The sequence below is a fragment of the Zootoca vivipara genome, chromosome 4 (assembly GCF_963506605.1).
Source record: "Zootoca vivipara chromosome 4, rZooViv1.1, whole genome shotgun sequence".
Taxonomy (NCBI): domain Eukaryota; kingdom Metazoa; phylum Chordata; class Lepidosauria; order Squamata; family Lacertidae; genus Zootoca; species Zootoca vivipara.
In genome coordinates, this window is record NC_083279.1 from 75,077,715 (window position 1) to 75,104,442 (window position 26,728).

Sequence of the window (26,728 nt, forward strand, 5' to 3'; positions counted from 1 at the left end):
TAGTCTAGTCACATCTGGAGGATCACAGGTTGCCAACCACTGTTTTAGACTCTGGATATAATGGGCAGTATTCTACTGCCACATCCCATCACAAGGATTACATTGCAAGGGCTACTGCTTGTGCAATGGGACTTCCCCCCTCCTCTTTCTGCATTTGCACCTTCCTGTCCCTGGAGGGTTGGGAAATCCCAGTAATAGATTAAATTGTGCATTTAGTGCTACACTGAATACAACCCAATGGTCTTACAAGGGCCCCTCTCTTTTGATGGAAATGTGGCTTATTTCAATTACTTCAAAATATGACAAGCCAGCCTTGTTGTGTTTAGGGTCATTGAGGCTTGTAATTTGTCAGACTTTATCCACTCTGAAGGGTCTACTGTGCCTACAAATTTCACCCACTTCTGTCAAAAGGAAGAAATATATACCGGTAGCTATAATTATAATTATTATCCCAATAATGACCGTAGGTAGGGAGTGCACTCAGACCCCTAAGCTGAACTGGGCAAGCTTTAAATTCATGCTCAATCAGGGTCCTAAGCATAATAATAGTAATTATTATTAAAATTATTCTTATTATTATTAATACCCCACCCACCTGGCATTTCTTGAGGATGACACATGCTCTATCATATCTATCTATCTATCTATCAATCAATCATCTATCATCTATCTGTCATCTATCTAAATACCTGCATATATACCTGGAATGTATGATGCCTGAAATGCAATCTTTTTTTAGTCTGAGGAGCTGCTGTGGAGGATTTACAGTGCAATCCTGTACATGTCTACCTAGAAAGTTGCTAGGTGTATGTATAGGACTGCAGTCTCAAGAGGAGATTCTCTGAGAAGTTTCAGAGGGAAAGGACTGGTGAGAAGATTCAGAGAGGGAGAGCGAAAAATTTGAGAGAGAAAAGGGATTGAAGAGACCACAGGGATAGCTATGGGGCCATTGAGAGTCCACCAACCTTCTTCCCTGACACAACATTTTGGATTTAGGAGCAGGTGGCCTGCTGGGGGGCTGGGCTCAGTGGAGTCTGTGATGGCTGAAACAAACATTCCACAAGCAGTCAATCTCCTCCTGTAAAGCTTGTAACACTGACTTGAATGGCCACAGTTGTGTCATTGTTATTTCCAATTCATGGGGGAAATGTCAACTTTACTGTTTTTCAATCAATGGTGCACTTGTGAGTGACTCTGAACAGAGCTGTGGAAGTAGGTTTATTCTGTGCGACAATCTTCTATGCACATCGTACACTGAAGTTGTGAAATGGGCTCCAAATGCAATTTTAAAAATGTGGTATTCATGATAAACAAGTAGATGAACAAAGAGAGAATGGGGCCAAATAGGCCATTTGCCAAAGGTACCATTTCGTCTTGAGACGGCTCTGCCTGATCCCTCCAGTGTCCTGTTGTCTGCTCCCTCCTTTGCTTGCTGTGTTGAGCAGGACTACAGCTGAGCAGCACAACAGGAGAGGGAAGAGGTTGAATACAGGACCAACAAGAGAACAGATGGGGGGAACCTTGATGGCTCCGTCACCTCCTGTGTTGGCAGATTTAAATATCTGTGACAGGGCCAGCCTTGATGCTAGGCAGACTGAGGTGACCATCTCAGGTAGCTGATTTGGGATGTGGTGAAGAGGCAACAACTTGTTAGTCATTTAATTTGTTATTGTTGTATTTTTGCTGCCAAGTGTTTGTGAGAACTTCCTTCCTCAGGTGTCAAAAAACAAGTTGGCTGGCCTTGGGTACTGCACAGCTTGGCTTCGGTCTGTATGCACTGCTCTGCATCAGACAGTAAAACGTCTTTGGCCAAACTGTGTCTAGCATACACATTGCAAAGCGACAACCCTATTCTGTCTTAAATCATACAATATGTTGACTTTGTTAACTGTCTTGAAAATATGTGTTGAGGGGCAATCTAGAAATAAATATTAAAGCAAATATATATATTTTTAAGCACAGAAAGTTACACTGCTGTGTTCTTTTCAGCGATGTGTGCAAGAAATAAAACAAGAACACCATAGCACCTTGTCAAATGTTTATCAAATATTTGACATGTCCTCTTCAGTTCACACTGTTTTCTTCCCTGTTGGAAGACTATGAGAATCCATCAATTATTTAATGTTTGCGAAGTGCCTTCGAGCAATGAAGTGTCATCTGACTAATGACGAAGCTGGCTCAGCAGCATCAACATCCTTCATTTGCTTTGAATCACATTTGTAGGATGCCAAGTCTAAAACCAGAATTGCTATCATGTTTTGCCTCCTTCGAAGGCTATGCTTGTATTGGTCTGTGTGTGACATGGGCAAGCGTTCTTCAAGGGGCAAGGAAATAAGCAAGGAGGAATGAATCCTGGAACAGCAATGCATGCTGAAACATACTGGAACATGGAATCCATATTCCACGCAGTACAGAGTTGATCTATGGAACTCACTCCCACAGGAGGCAGTGTTGGCCACCAACCTAGTAGGCTTCAAAAGATAATTAGACAAAGTCATAGAGCTGACAGTTCGAAAACTAAAGGAAGGCCACAGCTTCCCCATGCTTGTGATAGACCCAACTTTTGTGAAACCACCCAATTCTTTAAAAATAAGAATATCCCATATGGCATGGTAAATTCAGTTTTCTAGGCACTGATCCTTATGTAGCCAAAATGGCACCACTCAAGAAGCTGTTGAAAACCTCAAATTTTGCAGAACTGCAGGAGGGAAACACATATTTAGGGAGAAAAACCCTAAAGTGGGGGAGGAACACCAAAGCAAGCCAGTGAGGATTGAACCTACTTAGATAGGCAAAGAATGCAGACTTGACTGTTGAGGGGCAAAACCGAACACTGGGAGGATGATAGGGCGAGGAGGAATGGAATGGAGTATCTTAGGAAGGTAGAGCCAGCAAGTTGCCTGGAACCCTGAGCAGGAGGACTCCACAGCAGTATGAGTTTGCAAGCCCCACTTGTAAGAATTTGTATTTGTATATAAGAATTGGTGCTTCACTGCACAATATCTGACTAGACTTGCTTGCTTCACTTTCGAGCGTTCTATGAATAATTTGTCTGTTTATCCATGTCTTCATTCAGGGTGTTTGAAAGACTGTCCTCTCGTGTTCCAAACTTTTTTTCTTCCCAGGACCAAGGGGCAGTCATGATTACCCTTTATAAACCCCTTGGAATGTTCTGCTTGATTAAATGATTCCTAAGAAATTAATCCTTCCTCTTTCTCTCTCTCTTTCCCCCTCCTTTCTTCATTAGACACTCACGGCAGGTTTTCAATTTGCCAGCTGGATTATTTGCATAAGCTTCTGCTGGCTTGCTGTAAACACATTGCGAGGCTTTACTGTTTATGCCACACGTTTGCCTGAGACAGTTCCTTTTCTGCAGACTGTCTGCTATTTTTACTCCCTGATTACACACACAGCACTAAATATTGAGGTATTTGGTTCAAGGAAATGGGGCCACACTGACAAGTCATCAGGCAGACACTCCAGTAAGCCCCCTACTTGACTATTTCAAATCTTTATGTTATTGTCTGGATATGCTTGTTAAATGGCAGCCATGGGGAGATCAGGATTCCAACAATGGGGAAGGAGCTGAATCTCCTTCCTCCTTCTCCACTGTCCCAATGAAAACTGCCTACCCTCAAACTCACTAGATGCCAGAGCTAAACTGCCATTGCAGCCAGTTTTAAATTATTGCATTATTCATGGATCTGCTGTAACTTTTCTCACTGCCCTGGGATCAGTTTGATATAAATTTTAGAGTCAGCTTACCGTCCTCTCCGGGCTGCCGATTTCAGGGCAGGGAGAAGCTCTCCCTTTCCTAAGGTGCAGGGAATATCAGCTTTAAAATAAGTCTCTCTCCTTCACCCTGCCACCGGAGGTAATTCTTTACATTTAGTCTCTGAAGGAGTTCATATAATAAGCTGCTTTTCGCTGAGACTGGTCATCATTTCAATTGCACTGCTTCTTGCATCAATCAGTGGGAGAAGGTGACTTCCGTTCTTTTCCCCTTACTCCCGTTACCGAATTACAGTCCAATATTATATATTCAAACTTTACTCACGGGTTTTTCCAAATCAAAAATTTAGAAGAATCTGCCGCTCACCACCACCGGACTCGAAGCTTCACTTCGCTGAGGTAACGCTGTTCTCCAAAATGGCCCCCGCGACTGCAACCCTTTCACTCCGGGACTCTTATTAGAGCTCACCAGAGGATCGGGGAATCGCTAAAAAATGGGGCACCGCCGGAGCTTTGTTTCCAGAACTCTCGATCTGGAACTCTTTTGGGGCGCTGCGGCGCTTTCGCAGCCTCCCCCCCCCCTCAGCGAAGCCGGGCTGTCTCGGAGCTCGAGACAAACCCCGCCGGCCAGATCGGGCGACAAACCCAGGGGCTGTCATCCCTGCTTGCTCCACTCACCAACCTCACCTACTCACCAACCTCTTTGCCAAACTCCTGTCCCTTGCACCTGACCAACCCTTCCTTCCTTTTCACCTGACCAGATCTCCTCCCTTTATACCTCCCCTCCCCTTGCATACCCCCCTCACAGTTCACCCAAATCTCCTTGCCTCTTCTCCTCCCCACTCTCTGATATACCTCCCCTCTCTGCTCACCTGGGTCCTCTGCCTCCTCTGCTGCTTTCTCATTCGGCTGCCTGCCAGCCATTCCTGTCCTCATACAGGACTTGGCATGGCCATTGATAGGCAGCTATGCTAACTCCAGCATGATGACAGCCTTAAATTTAAAGGCATATATAGGAAGAAATAAAATAGAAGTAGCGTGCATTCTGAAACAGATAGAACAAGGGGTTAGCCCTATATCTGAGCAACACAGTCCTAATTCTGACTGGAGCCCCCATGGCTGATATTTAACAAAAACTAAATGTGATCATGTGTTTAATGTATGATGTAGTTCGGAATAACCCCCAGTATCAGCACCCAAACACTGCCCTGCAGTGTTGACTAACCTTTTGTTCACCCCATATGACACTGATCTGAAACAGATTTGTAAATTCCTTAGTCAAATATGCAGTTAGCATACTCTAGAACAGCCTCTCTCAACCGTGGGTCCCCAGATGTTGTTGTATTACAACTCCCATTATTCCTAACTAGCAGTGGTCAGGGATGTAGTCCAACAACATCTGACGACCCAACGTTGAGAGAAGATGCTCTAGGAGCTTCTGTGGTCTCTTATTTCAGTTTGTTGGGTGGTCAAAGCATGCAGACACTTTCTTTTAGTAAGGGCTGCTCTCTTAGATTGTCTAAGCAAAGGTTTGGACAAGCATCTCCATTATTCTTATCGTGATTGGAGGCAAGAGATCATCAATCCAAGCTGCAGGATCAGCAACAAGGTGTCTCAAGCTTGGCATCAATTGTAGCAAGGATGTTTATGTTGGATTTTCTTAATATTGATGTAGTCAATGGTGCTACTCAGAGGTGTGTGTTTGTAATCATAAACATGGCAGCACATCTGTGAGCTCTTGACAATTCAGAACACCTGAGGTATCTTAACAATTTAATTAGCAGGGGAAGCTTACCTACTGCACCGAATGCAGCAATGTGATAGGGTAATTGAATTTTTGAAAACTGAATTTAAGTTGATCAAATGGTGTAGTGTGTACTGTTATAGGATACTGTTAGGGAATGCTGTTGAGGAAAGCTGGTGAGAAGGGGTGTTTTGCAGCTGTTTGATTATTATTTAAAAATAAAGATAAGCAAAGATATTGCGGGCAAGCTTTTATTCCATCACCCCAGTCGCTGTGCAAACTCAGTTGGCAAAGAAGGTCCAACAGTTGAATTGTTGTAAACAGTCTTTAGGACTTTCTTTTTTTAAGCAAGAAGTGCTCTATAACAAAGAAAAAATGTTAAATATTATCTTGATATTTACTGTTTTAAGACATTTTGAATAAAGTGCATCTTGCAAAAAACATGTCATCTGTTACTCAGTCTTCTATAGTAATTTATATTGGATAGGATTTTTCTGAGGCTTTTTAGAGCCAAAAGGCAGCAAAGTATTTTAAAATAAATCAATTAATCTTAATAACAAAGTGTTCCCATCCTTGGAGCTGTGAACTTCCATGTGTTAGAGTGAGAATGCAGCTCTGATTTGATTCCAGACTCCTCAGGTACCCAGACTCACATGACAGTCACTGGTAGGTTCATCATCAATGATGGAAATGCCTGCCTGATGGAAGACTTGAAGTCCTATTCAGTATCAGGACTCATTCAGCTGCCCCCATAAGGATCCTTGGGAAGGAGCTGTTATGAGGACTTCTCAGCACTTCTCATTGCTGGGAGTCATTTGCTGGCTCAACCATTCTTAGTTCCAGTCATCTGGCTAGCTTCCTGGAAATAGGTCACACTCACATTATCCATGGCTTGGTAGTAACTATTTCCAGGCTGGTTGGTTGTGTCCTGGGGGTAAAGGTCAAACCTCTGCATTGCAATACCCCAGACCAACTGGAATTCTGAAAATTTGGCTTCCACTTTGGAGTAGGGACAGTGGCGGAATTCACGACAAACAGATTGAGTATTGAACTGTCCCCTAGTCTGCTTGTCCTGTATTTTTGCGGAGCAACAACTCTTTGCAGATCTCCTGGTGGTATTTTTAAATAATTATTTCAGTATGACAACATTTGTTCCAATACAATTTAACCAGTTGCCGTCATAATCATCATTTGATCTTAACTGTCTGCTAACTGGTTACTGCTAAAATGTGCATTAGCTTCTGTCTCACTGATTCCCTGTTGAGTGGATTGTATTAGTTATTAACTGACATTAACATTTGTTGTTTTATTGTTAACCTTCTCACTTTTTTTTTGTCGCTTGTGGCTTAACCAACCCACACACAGAAATCACAGTTGCTGTCTGGCATCTTAAAGTGAATTGATATAACCAAACATGGGCTCTGCTTATATTTTGTTAGTGTTAAAATGTGAGTCTGATACATATTTTTGTAATAACATCATTACATTATTTATTATTATAACATTATAATAAACAGGTATCTGAAGAAGTGTGCATGCACATGAAAGCTTATACCCAGAACAAACTTAGTTGGTCTCTAAGGTGCTACTGGACAATTATTTATTTATTTATTTATTTTATTATAATAAACAGTTTCCTGTCATCCTGTTAATGCTCATTACTTTTCATTATTGATCCATGCAAAAGTACAAAGGGCATTTTTAAAAATCCTTTTTCTGGGTAGAGTGTGTGGACGGGTTGGTGGGAGGGATCTGTAACTGTGTGTGTGTCCCCTTCACCCCTCATCCTCACTTGAACAGACAGTAGCCCTGAGGGAAGATGCATACTTCAGTGGGCAATTACTGGCTCATTGAGTTTTCACCAGCTCATCATCATAAAAACATGTAAACAATAATGTTGTTTTTGAAAAAGCTAAAGGAATGGACTGGGAATAGTTAAAACTGAGGTGAAACAATATGGGTGATGAGTCTGTTGAAATGTAGTCCGAACTGGTACCAAGAATCTGATTACATCCCTACTATGGACCAGGTTAGAAATTAATTATCAAGAAACCAGGACATGCTTCAATCAATGGAAGCACTCTTTAAGTTAGACTGATCTCCACATTCCCATGGGAGAGTTAAGCTGGTCTAATGATTAGAGAGATTAAAAGGAGTAATTTATTTTGGGGAGAGAAAAGATTTTGAGAGCCCTTGGAAATGGTATCGGAGAAGAGAGTTCTTTCTGATTGTCATTATATCCATTGTGATTGTGAGCTTAGGCAAGACTGGACTAATCAGAAGCTCTGCTAGAGCGAAGTTATCTAAAGATTCCCCCTCTTACACATAGGGAACTGAGATCTCTCTAAGGTTACAATCTAACTCAGCAAGGCACCCTGAATTCCGTAAGAACACCTGAGTTTAAGCATACCACCATCTTTGATTATTTCCAGAGGGCTACCATTGTCAGTCTCTTGTAGTCTTGTTAAAGACTAATAAAATTATTAAGGAAAAGTTTTTTGTAGGCTTTCGGTCCACTTTGTCAGATGCATGAAGTTTTATCCTGCATTATGGATTGTAATCCATTGTATGGTTTGGGTGTGAGATAAGAAGAAAATGAAATGCAGAAAAGTACAGATGGGGATAAGTGCATTATTAACAATGGTCATTCGCAAAAACCAGGCATGTTGACAACACAGACTCCTGGCATTTCCCTGCTAACTATCTCTCACCTCAGGGAGTGACTTTCCCCATTTGCTGTCCAGCCCACAGAGTCTCTGTTCATGGCCTTCTTAATGGGACAGCACCTATTTCTTTGAGCTCTTTGAATGGTCCATCTCTCCAGGTGGATCATTTATTAGCCTGGCTTGTATTTTAACATGGCTTATATTTTTAACAAGCTAAATTCAATGTCTGGCACCCTGGAATTAGAACAGGGGAGGGGTCTAGAATTACAAGGGGAGTACAAAGTTATAACAATATTAAAGGTGTGTTCTAAAAGCTGTGTTTAAAGCTCACCTTTGTTTTTGATTAATGCCACAAGCCCCACAAAAAGGGGCTTATTCTTACCTTCCCCAATGTTAAAAACAAAACCTTTACTGTTTGAATGAGTGCTAAGGGGCTGTTCATAACTGTGGTATAGAAAATACAGAAGTTAATGTTTAATGCAGGAGAGATCACAAGAAAAGACAGCCAAGGGAAGGGGGAGCACCTCAAATGAACAAGACAAAAAGGGGAAGAAGCTCTGGTGCTCAGTGGTGTACAGCTCTGTGTTGTAGCTCAACTCCTTTTGGGGTAAAACAAAAACAAAAACCCAGCCTCATTCAGGAGCCTGAAAAACCTGAAAATCCTTAGCATTCAAAACACCTGGTTCCTAAAATCTAAGCAGCTCAAGAAACAGCTTATGAAAGAGCTTGAAAAGGTAGTAAAGCAAAAACTAAAATAAAATCTCTCTCCACATCTGTATTAAACTTCTGATCCAGAGAAAGACCTCCATTAGCACATCTGCACCAGCACAATATGACAGGAGAGCTTGTTCCTCATGAGAAGAAGAGTGTTGATAAGGTTGGAATGAGCTGCAGAATTGGCCTTGCCCCCATGGTTAACTCACCCTAATGACATTGTGGGAAATGATTCACATACCACTGTGCTGATGTGTAAAGGGAGCTTTAGTCGTGCTTATATACAACTGCTGGGGGAGACCACCCAGTGACCAGGAATGCCATATCATCAGTAGGATGAGAGCACCCATTTCTATTTTAATTTTCCATCAAATTCAGGAAGATCACAGGGAACATCCTTAAATGATTGTCTGGGTATGATTATGGGCTGAATGGGTTTAACAAATTGAGATGCAATCATTTGATGATGGCATGAGAGATGAAGCTAGTGAAGGATACTGCTGCTTGCCTCTTAACTGGGCAAATTGGCTATTTTGAATATTGATATTGTGAGCCACCTTGAGAGTGAGGGAATAGGTGGTACACACACACACACACACACACACACACACACACACACACACACACACACACATGGATCTCATAGGTGGATCTCTAACAGTTTGGATTTGGGAGAAGGGGGATAAAATTCCCAGAAATTTTCTCAGAAAACTCATTTGACAAATTGTGGGTGGACCTCTAAATGCTGAATGAAATTCTGTCAGCCCATGTCTTCCTTCATCCACCACTATGAGCACAAGGAGAAGGAACCAAGAGTTCCAATCACTTCCAAAGCAGGACTAAACTTATCACCTGTCATCTGGTGCAGCTGAGCCCTGCAAAAACCAGGCTTGATCTCCCCACCGAAGTTCAATCCTTCTTGGCTGGGCTGCATGAGTGAGTTCCCCTTAGAAAGCAGGATTGAACTCACTGCCCACCAACTGATGAGAGGGGATGTCATTCCTGACTGGTTTAGACATCAAATGGTTGATAGTTGGGTGATCTCTTCTACCTGTCAAAATTGGCTCATGGGGACAAAATTGGCTCATGGGGTATAAATATATAGGACTCACCAGGTCACTCCATCTGTCAGATAAAAGTATCTGAAACAGGATGGCTGTCCCTCTGAGTGCTGACCAGACCCATATTTGCTGGGCTTCAACAAGCTTACTTTACCATGCACCTTCAGATATTGCCCTGGGACACTCAGTGGGACAAGTTAGTTGCAACTATGTACCTAAAATCCTGTTGATTTCACCAACACCAAGATGCAACTAATTTTCAAGGATCATGTTAATTTAGTTTCATTGTGTGTGGGGGGGGGGGAGCTTGTTCATATCACACAACAGTTTTGTGTCTCAGTTCTTTATCACCATGCCTTCAGTTATGGAAATCTGAGGATGCCGAACACTGTAAACTACACAGAGTGTTTCTTATATGACCCTGACTTGTTCTGAAATAAGAAGAGTTTGGATTTGATATCCCGCTTTATCACTACCCGAAGGAGTCTCAAAGCGGCTAACATTCTCCTTTCCCTTCCTCCCCCACACCAAACACTCTGTGAGGTGAGTGGGGCTGAGAGACTTCAGAGAAGTGTGACTAGCCCAAGGTCACCCAGCAGCTGCATGTGGAGGAGCGGAGACGCGAACCCGGTTCCCCAGATTATGAGTCTACCGCTCTTAACCACAAGGGACTGGACCCTCAATGTAACTTGTATTGATGTCCCTGCTTGTTCACCTGTATCCAAGGTGCTACATTGCAGACACAGACACCTGCACCAGTATCACATCTTCTATATTTCCTAGAGACATTTTCTGAACAAAAACCATCTTCACTGAATCATTCTTTGAGCTTCATATTCTCTGTAATATATTAAATAAGCATCCCTCAGTTCCACCCTGGGGCTTTCCTCGTTGAGGATCCAAGACGAAGATGTAAAGTTGCCTCCCATCCAACTCCTTTGTAGCCTGTGGAACAAGTTTGCCTTTTCTCCTTGGTGGTCACAATTAGGAGTTCTTGTCGCAAAGCTTTTGTTCCGCTCTCTCCAACTTTCCAACATGATCAGTGTCATCCAGGCAATTAGGCACTCACATTTACAAATTCTACGCAAGGAACACTTTGCTAATGATGAAAAGCAGATAGGAAGTGATAGCAGAATACTCTGTGTGGGGTGGGGGTGGGGGTGCAGCAACTACACTCAGTGTTCCTATGACAACATTCAATGGCACCATACTTCAAAAACACTGTACCTTTTCTTTGGTTTGTGAATTGATCCTCCACTTTATCTGAAGCCAAGGTTTGGTTTCATTGCTTTTCTTTGCGTTTATTGATGAACCACCATCTCACTTCCATTATCTTTGTCGCATCCCCAGTTACAGTGACCTTGAGTCTGCAACACTGATCAGCAATCATTTCACAATGACAGGGGAGGATTCAACAGAGTGACTGGGAGGCAGACTTTTTATTAGAGGCAAGTGTAAATGTTTTCTTTATAGGACCTTGCAATGATATTTATGCCTTTGCTTATCATAGCTGTACTAGAGAGATATCATTTTAGCTTTAATAATGCTGAGGAGGCCTGCCAAAGCCATTCACCCTTAAGAAAGGAACTGGTTTGACCAATTCATGGTGTTCACTCTTGTAGATTCTAATGTCACAAATCTGGAATCACAGGTCTGGAAGGGATCCATAGCTATCATTCAGGCCAACCCTGCCCCCCCAATCTATAACAATATGCATTTTTGCAAGCAATTACCCCTTAAATAGAATGTGTTCTTGTACATTATTTTCACTAACATACACATGCATTGTTTCCTAGCAGATGCTTTTCTACACAGATCTTTGGTTGAAGAAATGTACTGGAAAATTCATAGGTTTAGGAATTCTGAAGATTTGTGAATTTCAAAGACCTGTGTTCTGATTCACGTTTTGGTTTAGGATGTGTGAATTGCACAAGTTAAAATGCAGAGTGAACACATTTCTACCCCATCCTTAGTGGCAGTCAGGTCTTGATACATATGCAGACTGTCATACTGCAGCTACATCACACAAAATAACAGCAATCTGGCTTTCTCCTCTAGATTCGTGAAGGTAACTTCTTACTTCAACATGAAGTGTGTAAGGAGGCAATGCTTAATGAGGTAGTGGGCACCACAAGTAATTAGTTCTGTGGATGATACAAAGCATAGAAATACAGGATGGCAGAGCAAGTAGGTCATCTGTTTATGGATCAGCCTAGACAAAGACAGATGGCGTCAAGGGGGAAAGTGAGAACTAATTTCAGAAACTGCAAGAATGCAGAAGGGCCACAGACTCTGACTTGGAAAACTGAGCAGGTTTCTTTCAAGAGCTTCTGTTGGAGGGATGTAGGTCGTGCATGGTGTCACTAGTGTCCCCTCCACAGTGACTTCTTTCAAGTAAGAGCACAGGGCTCCTAGACCATTCAGTATTCACCTCAAGCTAGACAGATGGACCTCACATGGTTGTGGAATAATCCACCCTGTGACCCCAGCTCTGAGTTGTGGAGGACAGGGATATTCACAATGACCCTTGGTAAAGGGGGGGGGAAAGGTAAAGGATGGTTAAGTTCAGTCAAAGGTAACTATGGGGTGCGGTGGTCATCTCACTTCAAGTCAAGGGAGTCAGCGTTAGTCCACAGACAGCTTTTGGGGTCATGTGGCCAGCATGACTAAACCGCTTCTGGTGCAACAGAACACTGTGATGAGTGCCAAAATGCACAGAAATGCCATTTACCTTCCTGCCACAGTGGTACCTATTTATCTACTTGCACTGATGTGCTTCCGAACTGCTAGGTTGGCAAGAACTGGGACAGAGCAACAGGCGCTCACCCCATCGCACGGATTCAAACCCATATTAAACCTCTAACTCAGGCATCCCCAAACTGCGGCCCTCCGGATGTTTTGGCCTACAACTCCCATGATCCCTAGCTAAGAGGACCAGTGGTCAGGAATGATGGGAATTGTAGTCCAAAACATCTGGAGGGCCGAAGTTTGGGGATGGCTGCTCTAACTTGAAGGTCCATCACTGTCTTTAGCCATTCATGATATGTTGCTTGTGGCAAAGCTCTCATATTCAAAAAAATTATTATTTTTTAATCTGCAGTCATAATTTATGCCAATGATGGTTGTTAAGGAGTGTGTGTGTGTGTGTGTGTGTGTGTGTTTTTGCTTGCTTCAATAAGTCTAATTGAGATAGCTAGCTCAGTCAATAGAGCATGAGACTCTTAATCTTAAGGTTGTGGGTTCGAGATTAGACTAGATGGGGTTGAACTAGATGACCCTCGTGGTCCCTTTCAACTGCAATTCTATGATTCTAAGTCTATCCAGACTCAACTGTTTATGCACCAGCATGATACATTTTGGACTTGTGACATGTCTTGTCTGCCAAGGGTTTGACCAAGCCGCAAAGCGCTGGTCATTCTGGACTCCCTGTAAAACTGTGTGCGATGGAGAGAATCTCTATAGCAAAGCAGGCTGCTTTTGCTCCAAGTCTGACAGCAGTTCTTTTTGGAATACAAATAGGTCCATCAATTCCGAGACATCTACCCAGGTGCAAAAGCTGGAGCCTTGAGCTCATGCTCAGAATAGTTTTCCGCAGCCTAATATCTGTATGCTTTTGCCATTGTGTACTGCTGCTTTTATGCCATCTGTCGCACTTATTTATTTCCTGCTCTTACCTAGGAAATCTGTAGCAGAGCTGGCTGGCTGAACTAATGGGCTACGATGCTCACTGCTGGCAATTTGAGCTAAAACCCTGAATTGATGTATCAAGAAAACCACCCATCTCCATGTGGATTCATGTGCAGCAGGCTGTTCAGTTTCAGATATTCTTTTCATAAGTCGCAACATGCCATCACGCCTCTTATCTCCTGCTGACTTACTTCCATCAGCAGAATATTAATGGGAGGAATGAGAACACTAACATCCCAGATATTTGCAAGCATTATTGGGGGACTTTACTCTGTCATCCTGGCAGGCTCTGCTGATATCAGGGGTGCTAGCAGGCTCTAAAGCATGCTAATAAGATAGCAACCTCGTACCTTTCTTAAAAAATATACGGCCATGGGACATACTGCCATATGTCTCAGTGTTAGACATAGTTCTCCTGGCTTTTTCCAGCATCCATGTTTATTAGCAGCAACATGAAATGGGTTAGCAGGACAGTGGGGAGGTAATATGCACCATAATTTAAAGATATAGACCAGGGTTTCCCAAACTTGGGTCTGCAGCTTATTTTGGACAACAACTCCCAACATCCCTAAATAGCAGGACAGTGGCCAGAGATGATGGGAATTGTAGTCCAAAACCAGCTGGAGACCCGAGTTTGGGAAACCCTGAAATCAACAAACAGGGCCATGCCCAGAGACCCCTGGGTATAGGGCAGTATATAAATTCAATAAACACTGTAATAATAATAATAATAATAATACTGTAATATTAATAATTAATAATAATACTGTAATATTAATAATAATAATCTTGCACGCCATCTCTGGGCTTTTGTCCCAGCTTGGCAAGATGTTCTGGCCTCCTCAGCCACTCATGAAGTTCATTTCCTTCTTCTCAAGGACCCCTGCCCTAAGCAACTACTCCCTATCTGTCTGCTTACCTCTGTTTTTTTTAAAAAGACAACATTTCCCCTCTGTCTGAAATCACGCCTCCCTCACCCTGGCAACCTCTTCGCTTCACCAGCCTGGTTGATAGTTTCCACTGATGACTTAATGACTTGCTTCCAAGCTCCTCCTGTCATTCTTAATGACTTCTATCTCAGGTGAGGCACTGGAACCTTACCTTCAGCACTCTAAATATTATCTAAATTCTACCATTTATCAATTTCTAACATTCATTCATTCATTCATTCATTCTAGCAGTTAAGGGTGCCCTTGCACCCCCACATTCTGTTACTTCACATCTGCAATAATTGTTGTCGTTTAGTCGTGTCCGACATCACCTTGCCAACAAAGGTCCGTATAGTTAAAGCCATGGTTTTCCCAATACAGTAGTGATGTATGGAAGTGAGAGCTGGACCATAAAGAAGGCTGATCGCCGAAGAATTGATGCTTTTGAATTACAGTGCTGGAGGAGACTCTTGAGAGTCCCGTGGACTGCGAGAAGATCAAACCTATCCATTCTTAAGGAAATCAGCTGTGAGTGCTCACTGGAAGGACAGATCCTGAAGCTGAGGCTCTAATGCTTTGGCCGCCTCATGAGAAGAGAAGACTCCCTGGAAAAGACCCTGATGTTGGGAAAGATTGAGGGCACAAGGAGAAGGGGACGACAGAGGATGAGATGGTTGGACAGTGTTCTCGAAGCTACGAACATGAGTTTGACCAAACTGTGGGAGGCAGTGGAAGACAGGAGTGCCTGGCGTACTCTGGTCCATAAGGTTACGAAGAGTCGGATACGACTAAACGACTAAACAACAACAAGAAGTCATGAATGAGTTCCAGAGGGCAAATACAAGTAACATGGGAAGCAATGGGTGTGGTTCAACCCACAGAGAGAAGCTGAGCTTGAATGGTGAGGTCAGAAACATAGGTTGTCTTGCCTTTACTATCTGGAGGAAGTGGCATGAACAGGACCACCTACTTTGTAAGTGGTGTTGATATATTGAGGGAGAAAGTTGTTTTGAGGGCTCCTTAAACTCTATCTCTGGATTATCCATCAGTGAAGTTTCACAGCCTGAGCACCAATTATAGCATCTAGCTCAGTCTGTACCAGTAAATTTCATAACCAAAGCCCTTTAACCTGCAGCCTTAGGGGAGCTGAAATGATTTCCTGTGTACAAGGAATAATATTTGGCCACTAAAAGCAAATAATCCAGAGGGAACGTTCTTCACACACAGTCTTGTTGAGTTTCCACAGCTGAAATTCAGTCCTCCCTTTCGATCCTAAAATCGATTAAAACACTGAATAAAAATGAGACTTTCCTGGTATATATTTTAATGTAGTGGTGGAAAGGTCATTAGACTATTAAGAGAGAAATATTTTGAAGAGTTTCCTTATGTGCAAATCAGTGTTATTCTTCATTTTTAGTACACGTACATATTATGCAGTGTTGCATTCAGTGGTATGGTTGGTGCTATTTGATGAATTTTTGAACTTACAGTTTGTGGAAACAAGAAGAGTGAAAGGCTGCTGTCTCTGAAGGAATCACATCTTTTGTAATATGGAAAGCAATCAAATGCAATGTGGCTGTGGCCTTCCATTTTTTCAGAACAGCAATCCCAGACATCTGAAGGCAGCCCTGTTTTTAAAAAAAGTTTAATGTTTTATTGTGTTTTTTTTTTTTAAGATATAAAAGTCCTTTATTGATATACACAATTAAAAACAATAACAGATAACAAGCATAACATTTATATGAATTAAACCTAATATCAAAAAAAATTAGCAGAAAGAGTTTAAGAATCAAAAAGGAAAGAGAAAGAAAGAAAAAAGCAGGATCCAAAAAGGTGAAGGAAAAGAAAGAAAAAAGAAGGAGTTCAAATATGGGCATTACCTACTGTCCAATAAGGTAAGTCCCTACTTCCACCGCTTCTTCGTACAGTTACATTCGTAATGTATAGCCCGTCTTTTTATAGATATCGTAATTAAGATAAATAATCAATATGCAAGCCATCTAGTTCCAGTTCTCATATCCGACAAGATCATTCTAAGCACAACCAAATTTTAGTTCCCTTACCGTATTTTCCCAAATACTCATTTAAACATTCCCATTGTTTTCTCACTTTGTTTTTTGGTTTTTGGTGAATTATGTCCGTTAGTTTGGCCAACTCTAGATACTCACACACTTTGTCAACCCATTGACCTTTGGATGGAGTATTAATACTCTTCCAATTGCTGGCTATTAACAATCTTGCAGCCGTTGAGGCGTACAAAAACAAACTCTTTTTTTCACTCGGTATATTGTTATTCAAAATGCCTAATAAATACATTTCTGCTTTTTTTTCAAATGAGATTTTTAGTAGTTTTGTGATTTCCTCGTGGATTGTTTCCCAAAAATTTTTAACCACCGGGCATGTCCACCATATGTGAAACAGGCTGCCGGGAGCTGCATTACATCTCCAACATTTATTACTTAGAGATCTATTTATCTTTGCCAATTTTTCCGGGACCATATACCACCTGTAGTGCATCTTTATGTAGTTCTCTCTTAACGTATAACAAGCGGTAAAGTTTATATCTTTTGACCAAATTTTTTTCCAATTTTCATATGGTATTCCGTAGCCTAAATCTTGTTCCCATTTTGTTAAACATTTCCCTTTTTCCCCTTCTTCCTGCTCTTTATCGCCTAGTAGCTTATAAACTTTGGCTATGATCTTATCGTTGTTAAATAGTATTTCTTTTTCAAATTTAGTTATTTGAGTGTTAATTCCTCGTGATTTGACGTCTTTATCATATGTGGCCCTCAATTGGAAAAATTCTAGCCAACTTATCCCTAGTGGTTTTAGATCCTCGTATTTTTTTAGGTTGATAGTCCCTTCCTTCTTTTCTGTCAGCTCTCTATAGGTCGGCCACAATTTTTTCTTGTTACACCTCAGCATGGCATTTGCCTCTACTGGGGATACCCATCCGGGTATTTTATTCATAATCTTTTCTTTGGTTCTGTCCCACACCTCGAGCAAGGCTCTCCTCAAAATGTGGTTTTTGAATCCTTTATGTATCTGTGCCTTCCCGTACCATAGGTAGCCATGCCACCCGAAAACCTTGTCCCATCCCTCAATATTCAAGGTGTCTGTGTTTTTCAGCAGCATCCATTCTTTAAGCCAGCTCCAACAGGCTGCCTCGTAATACCTCTTCAAATCTGGGAGCGCCAATCCTCCATTATCCTTTGATTTTATTAGGTCTTCCATTTTTATTCTGGCTTTCTTCCCCTGCCAGATGAAATCGGCTAGGTCCTTCTGCCAGTCTTTAAAGTGTCTGAGTCCCAAAATTATAGGGATATTCTGGAAGAGGAACATTATTTTTGGTAGGACCACCATCTTTATCATTGACACTCGTCCCCAAATTGACAATTTTAGTTTATTCCATTTGGTCATACTATCTTTAATTTCTTTCCACTTTTTAAGATAATTATCTTTAAGTAAGTTGGTATTCTTATTCGAGATCCAGATTCCCAAGTAGTTGACTTTATTCTCTATTTTAATTCCTGTTTTCTTTACTAGATCTTCATTATCTTTCTCACTCATATTTTTTGTTAATATTTTAGATTTTTCTTTATTTAATTTGAACCCCGAAACCCTGCCGAATTCTTTCATCTTGGTTAACACTTTAATAATACTTTCTTGGGGTGTTTCTGTAGCTATTATTAAGTCGTCAGCGAAAGCTTTCGTCTTGTAGCATATAGGGCCCAGGTTGATGCCTTTTATCTCTTTATCTTTCCTTAACGCTATTAAGAGTGTTTCTATTACCATGATGAATAGGAGAGGAGACAGGGGACACCCTTGTCTCGTCCCTCTTTCTATGTTAAATCCTTCGGAAATTTCGTTATTAATAATTATCTTTGCCTTTTGTTCCTTGTATATTGCTCTTATTCCGTTTAATATTTTATTTCCCATTTTTAGATTTTCACATACATTGATCATGAAAGGCCAGGATACACTATCGAATGCCTTTTCCGCATCGACGAGTAACATCGCGATTTCAAGGCCTGGTTTCATATCGACATATTCCAGAAGATCTATAATTATTCTAACATTGTCTTTTATTTGCCTTTGGGGGAGAAAACCTGCCTGATCTCTGTCTATTATTCTACTCAAGAAATTTTTTAATCTATTTGATAATATGCTTGTAAAAATTTTGTAGTCTATGTTTAATAAAGAGATTGGCCTGTAGTTTTTTATGAGCTTCGGATCCGCGTCTTTTTTGGGAATTAAGGTGATGAAAGCTTCCCGCCAGGATTCTGGTAATTCTCCCTTGTCTAATATTTCATTCATTATAATTTGGAGTTTGGGTATAATCACATCTTCCAATTTTTTGTAATACTTCACCGTGATCCCATCTGGACCCGGTGATTTCCCTTCTTTTAAATTCCTGATGGCCCTTTGGATTTCTTCTTTTTCTATATTGGCATTTAAAATTGCATATTCTGTATCATTAATTTCGGGTAAATTATTATCAAGTATATATTTTATAGCTTCCTTTTTGTCAATATCCACTTCTTTATATAAATTCTTATAGTAATTCACGAATTTGTCTTTAATTTGATCGGTGTCCGTAATTTCCTTTCCCTCTTCTATTATATTATTTATTATTTTATTGACCTGTCTTTCTTTTAACACCCAGGCTAACATTCTTCCGGGTTTGTTTGCCTGTTCGAAATATTTTTGTTTTGTCCAGATAATTTTCTTTTCTACTTCTTTATTGACCAAATCCGTCAGATGTGCTTGCAGTATTTTAATTTGTTGTATTATTTCGTCATTTTTTGGGTATTTGACCAATTCTTTTTCTTTACCTCTTATTTGTGCATTGATTTCCAGAATGTTTTTCTGCTTTTCTCTCCTTATCCTGCTCGTCTGTTGTATCCCAAACCCCCTCATGTAAGCTTTACTTGCTTCCCATATTATTTTACTGTCTGATCCTTGGTTTTCATTTATTTCAAAAAATTCCTTAAGCGTCTCCTTAGCCTTGATGACCCTTTGTTCTTCCCTCCATATCTCGTCGTTTAACCTCCACCTCCCCTTTGTTTTACTCTTAAATTTAAATTGAATTGTTACGGGGTTGTGGTCAGAGATTGACTTATTTAATATTTCGGCCTTTTCCAGATGTGGTATTAATTTCCTTGAAATCCATATTGCATCAAGTCTTCCACCCGATTTCTGGGCACCCGAATAGTGGGTAATATCTCTAACATTTGGATTTTTAAACCTCCATGCATCATGCAGATCATAATTTTCCACTAGTTGAAAAAATGATTGAGGGAGTTTACCCGATTTAATTTCTTTGTCTCTATGGAGAGTGTCCAGCTCTATTGAGACCACCCCAGATTGTGTTTTTATATATGTTGGAAGCAGCCCAGAGTGGCTGGGGCAACCCAGTCAAATGGGCAGGGTATAGAATAATAATAATAATAATAATAATAATAATAATAATAATAATAATAATAAATAGAAGATGTCCCTATTTTCTCATTGGAGAAATTTTGGAGGGTATGAGTGTAGATTCTTAAGGACTGGTGTTATATAGTCCCGGCAGCCACTCCCAAGCACCCTTCTAGCTGCCGCATTCTGGATTAGTCCAAGTCACCTCCAAAGGTAGCCCCATGTAGAGTACATAGCAGTGTATGTATATATATATATATATATATATATATATATATATATATATATATGTATGTATATGTATATATATATATATATATATATATATATATATGTATATTGTGTATATTGTGTATATATATATATGTATATATAATGTAATATAAGTTGGTAGAAGGGGACTGCTTTGCTCAAGGGGCATAGCAGCAAAAGATCAAGAATGAATGTGAGCACACAGAGGGAAACACCACCAGCAAAACTATTTGGGGGTATTTTACTAGGACCATATTTTGAATTAAAGTGTGTGTGTGTGTGTGTGTGGTGTGTCTTCTTTTGCCCTAGAAGGAAATTATTATTTCTCACTATCTTTAGAATGACGTGCAAGACAGGAACGTTTTTTGAATGTGAGAAATCTACGGATATCTCAGCTGGGCTAATACATTAAAAAATAGCTTTATGCACTGCAAATATGCTAGCCTGTAACTTGATTAATTATAAAGCCTGTGAAGCACCAGAAGTGAAACTGTGTGAAACACAGTGATAGTTCAACAATTAAAGGAGGGAGGTTTTTTTTGTTTTTTTTTAAAGGGGATGAATATGTAGGTTTTTCATCAACCTGTTTTTATCAACTCAAAATGTGACATTCAAACTTGCAAGTTATTTAACCCAACTTTTACAATGCACTTCAAACAAACATTTTCTTTCCCTCTCAAAATTTTAACTTTATGTTGAGCCCTGGCCTTGGAAATCAACTGGTGCAAATTCAACCTGGCCCTCTGCTTTTTGCGGGAAATGGCTCTCAGCGTGGCTCTCACCTGTGGGATAGTTTAGTCGGCAGAGCATGAAACTCTTAATCTCAGGGTTGTGGGTTCGAGCCCCATGTTGGGCCAAAGATTCCTGCATTGCAGGGGTTTGGACTAGATGATCCTTGTGGCACCGTCCAACTATACAATTCTATCATTTTAAGATCTTTGGTGGCTTTCCGCCGATGGCCACATTGCTCCTCCTCTTTGCTCTCAGAGTTCTGTTACCTTTTCTCCCTTCAGGCTGACCCAAGATAACAGAAATAGACTTGCCACAGAGACCTACAAGATTCAAAAGAAGTAGGGCTGCTATCTCAGCATTACCACTGCAAGCAGGGGTGGGGTGGGGGGGCGGACATTTTTCTGGGAGCCTTGCTAAAAGCTTCCCAGGTAGCAAGTTGGAATATATATTGCTTTTTCAGCTCTTTCCTAGAGGAAGCTTCATCATAGAGTGCTTCTGCGAGCTTTGCCCTGATTCTGTCACTTTGCCTCGTACATGTAGCCCTTAGCAGAAGCACAGAAAGGTAACAGCACCCATCTTGCGGTTTGATTCTTTAAGATAAATTAGAACATAAAGGTTAAGAAGCAAGAAACTGCCGGAAAGTTAAGTCCTGAAATGATCATTCCCCAATTTGCCGTGTTCTTGCCCACGGGGGCTCTGAAAGGAGTAGCAGATCTGTGTCCTACAGTTCACAGCACACCAGCAACCACTTTGCAAACTTGGTCCATTTCTCTTCTGTCCACACTGCAGGGGGTGGTGATCACAGTATAGACCCGCAGTCTGCAGATTTGCAGCTTTTCTCCGAGTCCATAAAACAGGCACCCCCAAACTGCGGCCCTCCAGATGTTTTGGCCTACAACTCCCATGATCCCTAGCTAACAGGACCAGTGGTCAGGGAAGATGGGAATTGTAGTCCAAAACATCTGGAGGGCCGAAGTTTGGGGGTGCCTGCCATAAAATAAAACAGATGCCTACTTCTCAAAGTGCCTGCTCCTTCCCACGTTGCCAACAATTACGTGAGCTGAGATTGCAGGAAGTTTCTGTCAGGAAACCATATGGAACCAGGACCTCCACCACCTTGGAAGGAACAGCAAACAGGACACTACAGTGGTACCTCTACTTACGAATAACTCTACTTACGAATGTTTCTACTTACGAATGGAGCTCCGTCCGCCATCTTGGATGCAGTTTAGATAGGATTTTTTCTACTTACAAATTTTTAGGTAGGGTTGCTTCTACTTACGAATTTTTTTCTCCCAATGCATTCCTATGGGATTCGACTTACAAATTTTTTCGACTTACAAATGTGTGTTCGGAACGCATTAAATTCGTAAGTAGAGGTACCACTGTACTAGGAGCTTGGCAAAGGACTTTGGGTTTGTTTTCAACTTGCACCCTAGCATGGAACACCAGGCAACACATCATCAGGTACCATGCCATCGGACACTGTTTATTGGAGCTGTTAAAAATAGATGTGTTACTGTCCTTGGCATGCGTACCTCTTTGTGTGTACATGCAGAAGAACATGGCAAAGGCAAAATCGCCACATGTGCAAAGCCACTCTGAGAACATGCTACAGTTGGGGCTCAACAGTGTACTGTCTTTGTGGGTTGAGTCCGAGCTAAGCAGGCCTTACTTCTATGAAGCTTACTCCCACGCAAATGTGCCCCATAGTGTCTGGCACCAACTATAAGATTCAGACTCCAATTCAGTGCTTTGGAAAGGCTGAGCACTTTGAAGGCTGTCCAGTTCAGATCTGGGTCTGTCTGAGTCCACATTATCCAACCCCACCCCCCAATTCACAAGCAGGAAATTAAAAAATGGTTGTTGCTTTTTCTTCCTTTTGACAAAAGTGGCTGAAATCTGCAGGCATAGCATCCCCTCTAGAGTAGATAAAACCGATTGTTGCACTGTTGCAAGAAAATAGCTCTAATGGTTTTTGTGCTGGGCAATTAAATGTTCTTTCCCCCTTCTTTAAAGGAAATATCTGTAACTTTTTGATTTGGCGGCAGGAAATTATAGAAATTACAAAGTCACTCCTTCTAAGGATGTTAATCCTATCAAATTTCAAAAGGTTAGCTGCAGCGCTTTCCCCACTTAATCTCTTTGACTGTTTGGTAGGAAATTGGCCACGAAGTAATAACTGGGGTTTATAATTAATAGAAAGGGGACACCGGGACTTTTGTGCAACACACCTTCAAAGTTGATTGGGAGGAGTTTTTTTATAAAAAAAAGATTTGCTTTTGAGGTAAAATAATTCCCTCTAATAACAAGGTTGACTTGTCAGGCACAACTGAACTCTCTATCTAGCCTGTTTTATTGTTGATATTGTTCCCCCCTCCCCCACCACCCAACCCTGGAGTTATTCCCATTTTGCATTTTTTAAAAGCATCTTAATTGTCAATGTATCACAAAGAGATTCAGAGGTAGTCACTTCAACTCACACAGCCTTGTGCAGATCACCCTTCTCTTCTGACAACTCCTTAATCCCTCCAAAGCTCCCCAATTTTGATATGGGATTAATCCAAATATGATGCATATTCCTAGTGCATAGGTTTACAACCTTGGTTGCTAAGATAACGTGATTTCCCTTAGCCTGCACAAAAAGGTCATGGTATGAAAGAGCTTGAATCTTTCAGTTTTGTATTTAGAAGATCTAATGAATGTAACTTTTCCAGTCCTCCACCACAGTTGGAATTTATACTTCCCTTAAACTCATTTCTGTACTGTCAAGGGTTGTTGTGGCTACTCTTGAGCAACGACCCTCCATATCTGCTTGTCTTTAAGATGTTTTTATTGGTGCATATTATTTACAGTGCAAAGTGTCCATAAATCATGTCTGCCTCAGTCTGCCTCAGAATCTCGCAATAGCTGCTTTCTGTTTCGCGCCCAACATAACAGCCTGGGAACCCCAAAGTGCCTCCCCTTGCTCCTACGGGGAGCCGTTTGTCTCAATTCCGGCATTTGGGGGGGGGGAAGGGACTCCCTTCTGACTGTTTGCCAGTCCCTTCCTCCACAACTCTCCCTCCCTCCCCTTGGAGCAGGGGTTCTCTGAGGCTGCCAGAGCCTTGGGTCTCCCTTTCTGTTTCCTGGCTCTTGTAATCTGATCCGCTGCTCTACTTACTGCTCTGCGAGGAACTCGACCTGATGAGGGGGGGCTGTTCCCTATAAGCCTTCCCCCTTACACGTACATTGTAGTCACAGGTGATCCATGAATCAGCTGAAATAACAACTTTAGGATGATGTGTGGAGCCCTGCAAAGAGACAGGAGAGTATAATAGTTATTCTGTGGAGCAAACATAGAGGATATCTTCATAAAAGTGGTGGTGGAGAAACCCTATTTCCCATATTTTGTTTGCAGCCATCTTGCTCAAATAAAATGGCTATTTTTCTCCCAATTATAATGCTGCCAGCTGGGTTATGCAAATATATATGACATTTACGGTAACTTGGAAGTATGCATAGCCAGCTCAATTAGATGGCACATTATAATAGTTCTGCAGCACAGAGAAAGGAAACTGGGGGTGGTGTTAAGTGTCTCTCAAAGTCCTCTCCCTCCCAGACTTGGCTTATGTATTTTTAATATTAGTTCTCACACCACGATGAGAGGTTAGGGTCCAATCAGCAGACAATGATGGCTCTATATCTTGACAGTAAAATGGAAAGCCTGGAGGAATGCCAGGAGTTTGTTTGGTTGTTGTTTTTTCAACAGAGAGGCTCAGGAGGATTTCAATGATGGAGCACTTTGGACAAAGAAAGCACTTTGCACAAATCCTGCAACCACAGAGAGTAGAAAGAAAGAAGACGCCGATGAAACATACTTGTCTTCATGGAGACTTTACAGCTCCCTTGCTCCTAGGGCTCCAGACACCCACCCACCATTCTGGGCCACTTCCACATTTGAGCGAGACCTTTCGTGAACAGAGGCAATAATGTTTCTGAATGCCAGTTGCTTGAACCCACAGGAGGGGAGAGTGCCATTGTGCTCAGGTCAGGGCCGGATTTAGGTTTGAGGAGGCCCTAAGCTACTGAAGGTAATGGGGCCCTTTATATATCTTTGCTCTGATGGTGTTTCCTGCTTGGCAGGGGGTTGGACTGGATGGCCCTTGTGGTCTCTTCCAACTCTATGATTCTATGATTCTATGATCTAGCTGTCCTTTGCCAACAACAAATTGCTGCTGTTTTTTATGTTGAATATATGGTAATTTGTGGTCCTAATAGGTACCTAATGCTATTTGCACATAACAAATAGGAGCCTACAGAACACAAAACAAAACAAAACACTGTTGCTTATGTAGGTTTTATTTTATTTGTTTTTTTATGTTATATTTTGGAAATGTACATCCAGTTTTCCCCCTTTAAATTATTTTGGGGCCCCCAAGAGAGTGGGGGCCCTAAACCAAAGCTTGTTTAGCTTATACGTAAATCCGGCACTGGCTCGGATCCTGCCTTCAGGTTTCCCACAAGCGTCTGGTTGGCCACTGGGAGAACGGGATGGCCTGGTCAGATGCTTGCTTTATGTTCTTATTTTTGGTTGACATCCTTGAGCTTACCCGCTGGTGGGAGGCATCATCAGAGCACAGAGTGGGAGCTGCTATTTTAATTCCTCACAATGCTCTGGAACAATGTTACACTGGGGACCCTGAGGGAAAGTTAAATAGCGGCTGGCAGGCCCTGGGGACCCAGGGCAGACACCAGACATCAGCCTGCTCCAGGCTTCCAGGTTCTCCTTTGTTTTTATATGTGTATATATAAAATCCTGAGATCCATCAACAGGAGCCAGGCGCAAAAGCATGCTGAGCCCAGGTGTTTCCAAGTGGTGTTGCTGGCAGCCACTAAAGAATCAGGCAGTGTTTCTGTGTAAACCGAAGTCTTTTACTTAACATGCCAGCTTCAAACTCTATACACGCCGTGTCCCTCCTGCTTGGTCCCTCCACTGTTTGCCAAGTCACTTCCTACTTTCCCTTTGTGCCACTGGGTTACTCATCCTGTGCGCAGGCTCAGTTCCTTCACTTGGGCACAGAGCCATAATGGGGGGGGGGGGGCTAGCCAGGTTTTTTGCCCCGGATGAAGCCTCCAGAGGCTCCCAGCCTCTCTCTCTCTCTCTCTCTCTCTCTCTCTCTCTCTCTCTCTCTCTCTCTCTCTCTCTCTCTCTCTGTGTGTGTGTGTGTGTGTCTGTGTGTGTGTGTGTGTGTGTACGCAAATGTGGAAATTATTATTATTATTATTATTATTATTATTATTATTATTATTATTACTGGCAGCTCCCAACAAAATATCAAAAATGCAATAAAACATCAAGCGTGAAAAACTTCCCTAAACAGGGTTCCCTTCAGATGTCTATTAAATGTCAGGTAGTTGTTTATTTCCTTGACATCTGATGGGAGGGCATTCCACAGGGCGGGCACCACTACCGAGAAGGCCCTTTGCCTGGGTGTGTGCCAAACTGGGTCTTTGACCCAGGTGAAATAAAGCCTCATTTCACCCCTGCCAAGTGTCCCTATTTTCCAGAGACAGTCCCAGAATTACAGAAGCAATCATTTTTTTCTGATTTGATCCCAGAACAATTCTATGTTTTAAAGGTGAACAACAACAACAGAGAGAGGGAGGGAGGGAGGGAGGGAGGGAGGGAGGGAGGGAGGGAGAGAAATACAGAAGCTGGCCCAAGGAAAGGACAATTTCCTCAAGCACTGAGCTTTTGAATCATGCTCAGATCCTGAGGTGACAATACGTGAATAAAACCTTAAGTCA